General features: G+C 39.9%; 1 protein-coding gene across 1 annotated transcript in view; it reads left to right on the forward strand.

Moving 5' to 3' along the window:
- The first annotated feature begins 824 nt into the window (after positions 1–824).
- LOC132847168 (polyamine-modulated factor 1-binding protein 1) overlaps positions 825–9,033 on the forward strand; it is a 186,243-nt gene continuing 178,034 nt past the window's right edge. Inside the window, exons 1-4 of the mRNA XM_060872234.1 lie at positions 825–951; positions 1,297–1,368; positions 2,154–2,364; positions 2,507–2,607. The gene's annotated coding sequence lies outside the window, so the exon portion shown is untranslated. The remainder of the gene's footprint in view (positions 952–1,296; positions 1,369–2,153; positions 2,365–2,506; positions 2,608–9,033) is intronic.

The following is a 9,033-nucleotide window of genomic DNA, read 5'->3' on the forward strand; positions in this document are numbered from 1 at the left end:
AAATACATTAATTAAAAACATTATATAAATACATTATATAAATACATTATATAAATACATTATATAGATACGTTATATAAACACTATATAAATACATTATATAAACACACTATATAAACACACTATATAAATACATTATATAAATACATTAATTAAAAACATTAAATAAATACACTATATAAAAACATTAAATAAATACACTATATAAACACAATATATAAATACATTATATAAACACACTTTATAAACACAATATATAAATACATTATAAACATTTAAAAAAACAAGTAAAGGGTCGTACTGTTTATTTTAGAATATTTTTTTTGTCTTTCTCCACGTATTTATTTTAACAAAAAAGAAAAAGACTTGAATAGTTTGATAATAAAATGTTTAATGTGAACGACATCGTAAACATGAATATTATATCGTGCACTGAGCCAATAGGATGTTTTATATCGTAGCACTTTTTTAATTTTGCTCAATATTTCAAGGATATGTTTTATAAATCGGTTTATGAGCAAAAAATAAAAAATCTTCAAATGTCTGACAAACAAATCTAACACTACACTGACGGTGACGTTTACAGTTACCAAGACAACCGCTCACTTTATTGCACGCGCCCTATTTGCTGCAACTCCAACGTCGTTTCCATCTGCTCTGCACGCGGCGCTTGCACGGTCACCATGGCAATCCTCGCGGTCTCCTCACAGAGCACCGCCCATTCCTTTTCTCGTTCTGTGATTGGTTCTGGCCGAACAGCTGCAGCGAGTTGAAACATCCTATTGGCTAGCTGCGCTGTCTCTCAGACTTTGACTAGGACAAGCGGCGGTACACACGGATTGCGCGGATACTTTAGATTTGTTTACCGATTTGAGACTGAAGTGTAGTGTGAAGTGAAATTCCACTTTCTTCTTTGGCTCGGAAGGGAATTAAATGTCGAATAAAATGAAGGTAGACATCCAGAGAAGTGAAGCAGAGCGAGTTTGTGAGCAGTTAAAGCAGGTAGATTAGCTGTGTTTAGCTAGCAAGCTCGAAGCTAGTGTGTTTGTTTACACAAGTATCTGAATTAAATCGAGTGTGAACATTTTTAACAACTGTAAGCGCTTAAAAACAAGGTGTTTTAAACTGAAAGTACACTCACACGAAGGTGTTTAAACTGTATCATGAACATGAGCCTCAGGAGCAGCTGATGACGTCATAAACCTAAACACTGACTGATTATTTGCCTTGAACTTAAAATACTGGGAAGGAACTTGAAAATGAATAATTAACTATTAACCTTTCTCTCTCTCATAGTTTCCAAATGTTTGGTGTGTATAACATGACTGAGGAACAGACTGCACACTTCTGTCTTCAGGTTAAAGCACGGTAGGTCTTCTGAATGAAGGTCTTATGAATGAATTTCTTATGAGTTAAGGTTTTCTGAATGAAGGTCTTCTGAATGCAGGTCATCTGAGTGCAGGTCTTCTGAGTAAAGGTCTTCTGAATGCAGGTCTTCTGAATGCAGGTCTTCTGAATGCAGGTCATCTGAGTGCAGGTCATCTGAGTGCAGGTCATCTGAGTGCAGGTCATCTGAGTGCAGGTCTTCTGAGTGCAGGTCATCTGAGTTCAGGTCTTCTGAGTGCAGGTCTTCTGAGTGCAGGTCTTCTGAGTAAAGGTCTTCTGAATGCCTGTCATTTTAGTCATAAAGTAATTCTGCCCAGAGGTGAAACTGCACACACATTATACTGTGATATCTTTATCAAATTTTAATCTGAGGCCCAGATTTAAGCACAATGTGCCGTAATCTGATGACACCTGCGATATTTATATTAACTTGTATTATGTAAGGAATAAAAAACTCAGTGATGTGCTGTTATAAGAAAACAGAAAGAAGATTAAAAGATTAAAAGAAGTATTAATGCTTTAACATTTAAACATGTTACAGAAAAAGTCACCACGTTGTTAGTCGTGTTTTGGTTCCTTTACAATCCGTGCTGATAAATAAGATTAATCATCACTTTCTGACCAATCCGGTTTGAGATTTATGTCATAATGCGCCTCAGCTCTCAAGCCGTTTTACTTAAATCTGTACATACAGTCCCTCTGTTTCGTGAACCAGATTCTGTCGCTTGGCTTTTCCACTGAACTGATTTTATTTTCCTCCTCTGCAGGAAAACTTCCCTCAGTTTCCTGTTAAATCAGTGCTACTGCAGGAGATGTAGTGAGCTGTTTGGATCTGAGGCAGCAGGACACTACAAGTGCACGTACTTGTGAATAATAACACTGAAAACAAAGACGTTTTTTTGAGCTTGTGATGTGTTATTAAAATGATCTGTTCATCATAAGGGACACATCTCTGAACAGGGAAGAAGAAGAAGACTGGTGAGGTTTACTTGTCATGTGTTTATTTATTTATACTAATATTATTGCAATGTCTTAAGGAGTTCCCCTTAAGAGTATTTGCCACTAAAATTTACAATTTTATTAATATTTCCCGAATAAAATTAAATTTTTTAATATCTAGATATCCGTATGGAAATGACTACCAGTCGCTGGAGACGCTTGAACCTCCTGACTCATTTATCGCACAGTTGATCATTTGGTGACTTCGAGGATATCTTTAAGGTAAGAATTTACACCCAGGCGGTTTGTTGTTTTTTTCTTCCTAAATAACTCCAATTCAAGTGATTAACTCACTCCTTGACATGAAAGTAATATTTCAGTCTTTAATATATTCCTTTATCTTCATCTTTTCCTTTTCCACCTTATATAGTAGTTTCACGCTCATAACCCAGGATGTTACCAGTGACTACATTTATTCCATATTTAATTTATTCACCATGATCATTGACAATTACATATTGGGTACATGGAAGCTTTTCACTTAGGATATAATAAAAATTAAATAAAATATGACTAAGATTGTAATTTATTTCTTGAATCGTTTATTTCTTAAAGCACCACAGACTAAGCTTAAAGGTGGGGTCTACGTTGTTTGAAAGCCAACATTGACATTTGAAATCACCAAAACAAACACGCCCCTAAACCAAATGGGTCCCGCCCCTGTATCGATAGCTCCGCCCACACGTACATACGTAACCCAGGCAACTAATAGAAAGAAATGTGTCTTTATCATAGCTGAAGGGAAGAACAATACGATTGTAGATAAACAAACAAGCAAAAATGACACACAAACATAATCATGTAAAGGACAAAGACATATATTAGTTCTGTGTAACAAAACAAAACCAACGTTACTCACCTATCGAGAAGGAAAAAAGCGCCTCGGCGTCTTAAGTAAAGTTGGTCACATATTCACAGATTGGAGTTTCCTGAGTCAATAACTCCTGAGCTAAACACTGTTACTACACAAAACACGGTTGTAGCTGCGTCTCTACATTACTATGATAGAAAAGAGGTGTTATTTGTGTAGTAACAGTGTTTAGCTCAGGAGTTATTGACTCAGGAAACTCCAATCTGTGAATATGTGACCAACTTCCTGCTCCTTCAGTTCTCTCCAGCGCTGGAAAGCTGATCCTATATTAACACGTCCTACTTCTTACCTTATCGTAAGACTTTCTTCACTTTCTTTCTTTGTTTTTATCCTCCATGTCAATGTTAAAACCGCTTTCTGCTAATGTCACACATGCGCACTGAACACTCTCTCCGCCCATATTGACAAGACACGCCCCTTTCTGCTCATTGGCTACACGTTTGTTTTGATTTTTGTTTTGTTTTGTTTGGCGGCCCGACTCAGTTTTCTGAAGCGTTTCTCAAACAACGGAGACCTCACCTTTAATGCTTATAAAGAAGCAGTGACAGAAAGTAGTCGTTAAAGGTGACACAGTCAGGAGGTACACAGCGATGAGTCGAGCGAACCCGCTCTCAAAAGGCGTATATCAGCAGCCGTGGTGTGAGCTGGAGAGCCATAAGGTCCGTGTCGCGTACAGGACGGTCACTAACGTCCGCTCACCTCGCCAGCTTTGTCAGCAGGCATGCTTATTAATTTAAGTCACCAAGTTTCTGGCTGAATACACACTGAATACACAGGATGTGAATCGTAATAACTTTTACATTACAATACACCTTTGTTTTTTCTGAAAGTAAGTCACTTTCTCGCTGTTGATTGGCTCATAAACGATGCTTCACTTTCCAGACAGTCCTCATGCTCTTTGTAGTCTTTCTTGTTATTATTTGATTTTCCTTTTTTTTTCCCTCCTCTTGTTGTTTCACCGCACTAATGATTTAAAAGCCGCCTGAAAAGCTGTCAGCGAGACGACTTCTTCTTCTTCTTCCGTGACATTTTCATGGGTCAGAATTTTTGATGCTCGAATCTCTGCACAGGGAAAATCTTGTTCGAAACGGGTGGCGAGCGCTTTTGTGAAATATCGGATTCACGGTTGTCTCGAACCGACACGCCGAAGAGGGTCATTTGTAAGTAGGGAAGAGTTCAGGGTGCATTTTTTTTTTAGTCATTAGGTTCTTCACATACGTTCACTGATCTTGATCATTATGTGGTACATGGGAAATCTTGAAACTTCCTAGCAACCAAGTGGGTTATCATAGCAACGCAGCTAGCAGCATCACAGCAACCCTTTGGAATATCATAGCTAGCCCCAGGAATATTAATGCAACCTGCTGGTTTGGCCTAGAAACCACCTAGCAGCACCCTGGCAACCTACTGGGTTAGCATAGCAACCACCTGGAACATCTTGGTAGTGTTTTAATGCTTTAACATTAGGAACGAGTACATCAGAGGGACAGCTCATGTTGGACGTTTGGGGGACAAAGTTTGGGAGGCCAGATTAAGATGGTTTGGACATGTTCAGAGGAGGGAGAGTGAGTATATTGGTAGGAGAAGGTTGGACATGGAGCTGCCAGGCAGGAGGAAAAGAGGAAGGCCAAAGAGGAGGTATATGGATGTAATTAATGAGGATATGAAGCTAGTGGGTTGCAAGTGTTAAGGATGGGTGGAGAGAGATGATTCGCTGTGGCGACCCCTGAAGGGAAAACCCGAAAGAAGATTAAAAGAAGTATTAATGCTTTAACATTTAAACATGTTTCAGCATTGAAAACATTTAAAAAAATTGGACATATTAAAAAATGTAGTTAAAAATGTTTTAACCTTATAAAATCAATGTCAGCAAGACTCGGGGCCAGAGTTGAGAAGATAGCTTCCACAGCATTCCATGAGACTCACAGCAGGGTTCAGATGAAGCGAGTCAAACAACACTATTATTTAAGTGGACCGGGGTTCAGATCTCTGGACCTCTGATGGACTCGAAAACATATTTAACACCTCAACAAATGGAAATATCGAAGTCCCAGGTCAAGTGTGAAAATGATCTGAGACTGCAGTCTCAGTCTTCTAGGATCTTCTTTTCTATACGTTCACACTTAATCCCATTCTCCATTATTTGCTGTTTAATTCCAGTGAAGAAGTGTATTGTATACGTGAGAATGACCGGTGGATGTTCCGTGCAGCACACCAGCTCTATTCCTCACGTTAGTGGCTAGATTCAGGAAGGTCGTATTAAAACGCTATTACGATACTACATGCAGAAACGGGGCATTGTTCCTTCCAGTCCAAAAAGGATTGGATCTGACAAGGACAAGGGATGAAAGCTGTATTTTTTTTTATTTTTTATTTTTTGGCGACTTCATAACTTCATTAATGCCCACACATGGTGCTAAAAGCCATTGCACCATACTGAAAGCATGACAGGTTGATCAATGTTGTTAACTGAATTAGTGTCTTTACATCAAAAAGCTTTTTGGGTTACGTTTCTTTCCCCTGACTGTGCCCATTAAGTGGCCCTTTATTGAATATCTGTACATTACTGGGCAATGTTCCCTTTTAGCCAGCATTCATCAGTAAGACTGGAGTGAAATATGCGTTCTAAGACGGGGGCGGAATTTTCTAACCTGCACCCCCCCCTCTCTGCCTATGTAAATGTATTACCAACGCATTCTTCTCCTTCTCGACGTTTAAAGATGTGCTATTTTTCATATCCTTCAGGGCGCTGATGAACGATGAAAGTAGGGCGGAGCGCGACAGCTCATGCATCTGTTTCAGGCCTGGTTGGCTGGGAAGACAGGATCTGATGCGCACCTCCAGCTCCTGGTTTGATGAAAGCCGATAAAAGTTTTAGTGGTTGGAAAAAAAGGAGGGTGGTGGGGCTGATCTGCTCTGACTCGTAGCTGCGGGTAATAATAAATGTCTTTTCCGTGTATTAAGGAGTGCTGCTTGAAGGCAGATGTTCAGCCCGAGTGTTGGAATAACCTTTTTGATCTACAGCACACTTTGCACTCGTGCCCCTGAACCAGAGGTGTGTGCTGTGAAAACAACATGAACACAACCTTTTAATATTCACACACTACGGTTCGGACAACAGAGCGTATATACAACGTCACCGCCGTCTACGAGATCGGACTTTTCTTATCTAGTACAAATTAGGTTCAGTTTTTGTTTAGAAACCACATCGACAAGCTGAGAAACAGTTCACATACTGTGATACCATGTAGACAGAATGTATGAATATTAAAGGTGGGGTCTCCAATATTTGAGAAATGCTTCAGAAAACTGCTTTGGGCAAAAAAACAAAACAAAAATGAAAAGAAACGTGTAGCCAATGAGCAGAAAGGGGCGGGTCTTGTCAATATGGGCGGAGAGAGTGTTCGGTGCGCATGTGTGCGTGTGCGCATATTTACAGATTGGAGTTTCCCGAGTCAATAACTCCTGAGCTAAACACTGTTACTACACAAAACGCGGTTGTAGCTGCGTCTCTACATTACTACGATAGAAAAGAGGTGTTATTTGTGTAGTAACAGCGTTTAGCTCAGGAGTTATTGACTCAGGAAACTCCAATCTGTGAATATGTGACCAACTTCCTGCTCCTTCAGTTCTCTCCAGCGCTGGAAAGCTGATCCTATATTAACACGTCCTACTTCTTACCTTATCGTAAGTCTTTCTTCTCTTTCTTTCTTTGTTTTTATCCTCCATGTCAATGTTAAAACCGCTTTCTGCTAATGTCACACATGCACACTGAACACTCTCTCCGCCCATATCGACAAGACACGCCCCTTTCTGCTCATTGGCTACACGTTTGTTTTGTTTTAGTTTAGTTTGTCGTCCCGACTCAGTTTTCTGAAGCATTTCTCAAACAACGGAGACCCCACCTTTAACTAACAAGCGTCGACATTTCATCAATGAAAACTGCTGCAGCTACAGTACCAAATTGTTGGCATAAAGTTTGAAGCACACACACAATTGTATAGAACGTCTTTGTGTGCTGCAGCTTTACAATTTCTCTTCACCGGATCTAAGAGGCGCAAACCCGTTCCAGCACGACAATGCCCCTGTGCACAAATATAATAATCATCAATCCATTATTCCTACACAGTGTTACATCGCTACCATCTACAGCGGCCTTCATAACAGACTGTTTTTAACGCTCTGTAGCTCAGAAACGTGTCAAACGAGCAGGCTTTTTCTCCCCAATACGTTTGGAGATGAGCTAAAACATGATTCACACCGACTCCGTCCTGGTCTGTAAAGGTAAATAAACAATACTTTGAGTTCATTGACATGAGCTTAAATCTCACAGTGTACGTTTAATAAAACATTTCGGCCGAAAACGGTCAAAACAGGAGCTGTAATAGGGGACATAAAGCAACAGATAATGGTGGAATCATCGGAAGATGATTAAAGACATTTTCCTGCACTCAACAGCGGAAATGTCAGCCACATAAAAGGATTATATCAAAAATATTTTGGTTGAAAATATGTATTTATTAATTATTTATTTGTACATCTTACTGCGCATTACCGGAGTCGCTTGGAAATCCACCATCCAGCTGAGTTTTCACGATACCCACAATTTAGTAATATTATTTCCCCCTCCTGGACTCTCCTTAATGGTGGACACGCTCTCTTTACTGTGTTTTTGAGGCCAACTGATCAGGATGATTAAATTATCATGGCGATATGTTAAAATGGGAAATTCAATACGGCTAATCAATCTGCCTAGTAAAAAATTAAGCAGTTCAAACATGGCTTAGATACCTAATGGACAATCTCGGATGACCGGGCTGCTGATTTTTTTTCACTCTTGTCCATGCATGTATAAAACTAACGAATGAAAATAAATAGGATTCCATTGAAATTTTGTGGTCGGTTAAATCTACGCGCATAGCTAACAATGTATCGAAGGCTACGTGCATGTAGCGTTGTACGTTTTACATCGTTATATCATATTGTCATTGGTGAGATTTCTCTGAACATGAATTTCACTACTGACTGCTGATGTTTGTGCTCAGTATGTGCCGTGAACTCCTGAGCTGCCCTTCTTATGCCCCTCTGTGACATCTCTGTCCTGCCACAGAAATGACAGAGCGTCGCTCACGCTTAATGGCGTTCTGCTGTTTACAAGTGTCCGCGTCCTGGCCGTTAACATCGTGTAGATCCAGGCTCATTGTCAATCGTCTAACCCTCCTTGTTCCTCAGTGGAACTGGTTCTGAGTGGTCTGTCGCTTTATAGGCCATATTCTCTTACACCCTCAGAACGGTTCATACAGACTCCTCTGATAAATACAGTGTCTCACTGATGCATTGTGGGAATAGTTTTGGGATTTGTAATGGAGTGCGGCGCGAGGCTCCCAACAAGCATGCTGTATAGTTCAGTGGAGAAAAAATTCATTTACAGAATTTTCCACTTATGCCAAAATGTAGTTGAACAGTGTAGACATGTCTTATTTTTACTTTTAGCTTTGCCCCAGAGCTGCAAGGTTACGATACACTATACAGCTCAGCAAGCACATCGAAATGTGACGCTTTTTTGGCTATAACGTGCAACTAGGAAGAAATGGCGGTAGAGCTGTGAGGGGGCCCAGTGGTGGTAGCTTGGTGGTGAACCAGAGCTGTCTAAGCAACAGCCTAGAACTTTAATCACTGCACTTGAAGCTGTTGCCTTCTTCTTCTTCTTCTACTTCTTCTTCAATAACAAGCACATGTAAACGTCATGGTCAGTTGTCCACAAACTTTTAGCCATA

Source organism: Tachysurus vachellii, chromosome 1, assembly GCF_030014155.1.
Source record: "Tachysurus vachellii isolate PV-2020 chromosome 1, HZAU_Pvac_v1, whole genome shotgun sequence".
NCBI classification, from domain to species: domain Eukaryota; kingdom Metazoa; phylum Chordata; class Actinopteri; order Siluriformes; family Bagridae; genus Tachysurus; species Tachysurus vachellii.